This window comes from Meleagris gallopavo, chromosome 2 (genome assembly GCF_000146605.3).
Source record: "Meleagris gallopavo isolate NT-WF06-2002-E0010 breed Aviagen turkey brand Nicholas breeding stock chromosome 2, Turkey_5.1, whole genome shotgun sequence".
Classification (NCBI taxonomy): Eukaryota; Metazoa; Chordata; class Aves; order Galliformes; family Phasianidae; genus Meleagris; species Meleagris gallopavo.
The window spans coordinates 48,915,950-48,919,260 of record NC_015012.2 but is presented as its reverse complement, the minus strand read 5'-3'; positions in this window follow the sequence as shown (position 1 = coordinate 48,919,260).

The window sequence follows — 3,311 nt, the reverse complement described above, 5'->3', positions numbered from 1 at the left end:
GCGGGAGGAAGGGCTGTGACGGCGGGGAAGACGCGGGCGGGGGGAGGTGGAGCTTCACTCCCCTCTGAGGTCTTCATGAGGTGTCAAGTGAAGCATTCTGTGGGAGTAGGGGTGTGCGGCTGTGGTGGAGTCTGCTTTGCTGTGCTTCTCGGGCTGGGTAGCGCTTAAAGCGTTTGCTTCTCCAGGGAAGTGGGGGTAGGGAGAAACGTCTGGTGGTGTTGCCCGAGTGGATCAGGGGTCAGCGTGCAGCTGATTAATGTGGTGAGTCAAGGATATTGATCAGACTGTGCCCTCCCTGATTCTGTGGCTTGGGGAAAGGGTAGCTGGCACTAGAAGTAAAACGTGGGAAACTGTGTGGTACCAGACTGGACAGAATTGTGCTTTGGAAATGATTTGGATCTCCTGTATCCTCACAGTTTTCAGAGGTATTTCCACTCCAGACCTACAAGAGCCCTCTCCCCAAGACATTGGTGTGATTGTTGTCAGATGTGATAACATTCAAAAAAGAAAGATATGGACACCGTTCTCTTAATGGAAGGCAATGTCCATACACTGTACCGGCTGCTTGACTTGCCTGCTACTTATTTGCACTCTTCTGTGTATAGAGAGACACTGCCAACGTTGCCAGCAGGGTGGCTGATCACTAATTACCAGGACCCATTTCTTTTACTGCTTCATCGATGAAATCAGAAGGGCTCCTTGGTAACGCCGAAGAAATACCGGTGATCAGGAAGTGGATGGAGTGGCAGTGATTGCCCCTGCTGCCTCATCACAGACTTGTATTCAGTGTCTCTGCTTACCACAGGCAGACCGTGTCCTGCTATTTCAGGAGTGATAATGGCAGAAGTGAAGAAGAGATGAGTTGCAACCTGCCAGAAAGATGCAAAAATATAGGCAATTTAGATCAAGGATTTCCTGAGCTTTTGTGTCAGAAGTAATGGCAGCTAGTGCTGGTTAGGTTGGGTAACAGTAGAAGACCACACACTCTTCTAAGGTATCCCTGACCTTCAGCAGTGAGGTGGGATAAGAGTGTCACTGGACTTTGAGATGGATGTAGATTTGAGTAATAGATGTTCATATTTTTAAAGTTATATATTTTCAAATCTCACCAAGATACAATGGAGTAGAGGAAGAAAATCAAGTAAGGCTGTTAACAGGTTCTTTGTGTAGATAGCACATGCTACTTGGTGGCCAGAGAGAGTATTTGCAGCATTTATTGATGGGAGAGCCATTTAGCATCATATTCAGAAAAAGCAGATAGGTTCAGAATTGAAAACATTTGTGGACAGGCAGAAATGAAAGTAAGTACTCAGAGACTTCTCATGGTGAAATTCACTGCCTCTTGAAGTATAGCATATTCTGTTGTACACAGAGCAGGAGGAGCAGGGCTTTAAAACTGGGCCATTCCCAAAGACTTTTATCTCTGGGTATGTGCATAGTGCGGGAGCCTCTCTCACTGCTTCCCCTTTGTTCCACCAAAGCCATCAAAATAGTTTAGTATAAGCCTAGCTGCAGTCAATGTTTGGCCTTTTGAATACACCTGTGCATGGCTGTGAAAGGAGTAGGGCAGACGGGAACCAAAAATCAAGGCTGCTACAACTTTTTTTTTTGGTGTATCCTGTGTTGAAGTCAACTTTGTATCATTCTAGCTATCAGAAGGACCTTTGATGGATTAAAAATGAATGTCTTCAAAAAGTTTTAAAAATGGATGCCCAGGTAAATCTAGTGTTATATATAAGGCTTTATTATTAAAGATAGAAGAATTATTTTTCCTATTAAATCAACCTTCCGGCAGGTACAGATGAAAACTCAGACTCAGAGAGAATTGGCAATAAGCCTTGGGAATTGTGCCTATTTAAGATAGGCCTCATTAAGTGACATTTCAAAGGTAAGGGAATGATAGTAAATTCAGCTCTTTCCAATGTTATTACAGATGTTATTGCTCAAGGACAAAGGCAGCATGCAATAAATCTTTGCAATGATGCTTTCAGATGGTGAAGGACATTTTAAGTATAATAATGTGTAAGATTCTTTCTACAAATAACTTCAGGTCACGGAGGACTGCATTGTGAAGATTCTTCTGAAAATATCTTGCATAGTTCCAGATCAGTAATCCTGTAGTATGGTGCATATAGAAAGGGGAAAGGGGAGCTTTAAGACATGTATGTCTTAAATGATTGCCTCAACATCAGGTTGGGGCCAGAATCACAGCTTCCAACACAAAGCAGATTTTTGTATGTCTCTTTTTTTAGCCATAGTACTAGGATAGATAAATTCCCAAAGCTATAACTAAAAATTGATGAGCTCAAACTTTGAGAAAATCTCAAGAATTGAAGAGAATTTTAGGATGAAAACAGTAAACATACAATCTAGTTAGCAAATAGAACTGAGAGATTGACTCTGCCCTTTATAAAGATAGCCTGTATACTAGTAGCATAGCAGTGGGACTTGTTTCTTATAGGATCAGGCAAAGAAGGGGTCTGGAAGCAGGCTGTGCTCTTCTTCAGCCTTGCTGGTGGAAGTATTCCCTCTCCTTGCAGAATGTTAGCCAAGAGCCTTTGCTCATCTGCATATCCCAGCAGAGTAAGGAGAAGTAGTTGTCAGTTGATCTCTTAGAATGATAGCCTTCATCTGGCTGTGAACTGCATTAAAGATAGATCCTCCTATTGCCTGGTAAGGACATTCTCTAGGTGATGTTGTCATAGTGTTTTGGTAGCAGTTCTGTGAAGGCTGTTTTAAATCAACATAGCATACTAACAGGCTGTGTGACTTGGCTTCAGGTTTGGCTGGTGTTTGAGCAGAGCCTGTTGTTGTGTTGTGGTTCTCATCTCTTAGTTCCTTATTTACATAACTTTGAACCATGCAAAATTTGTGTTGGAATTCTACCATGTGCAAATAATGGCATAAGGTGATGGACAAAAGGAAGCTGAACTCTTACATCTCCTTGTTGTGTCAGAATAGTCAGCTCTACTCATCATGCAATGCAAGGAATGTGTGGCATGGAAAATGCAATTTAAAATTTATGTGTAAACCCATTAATTAATACTATTATTTCAATGGCCAGAAGGGGTTATTCTGGCAATATTAGATATTATTTTATCTAACATAGCTTAGATAACTTCTCTGTTATTTTTCCTGTTTTTTTTTTTAAGCTATTTACCCAAAGTCATACTAACTGAGATCAGCATGTCTCCATCTCCTTAGTTTCAGTTGCAATGTTATATACAAAACCTTTTTTCCTCCCTGAAGAAATCCAAACCACCATCAGTGCATAAAGCTTTTAAGTATGATTTTTATATATATACTGCATA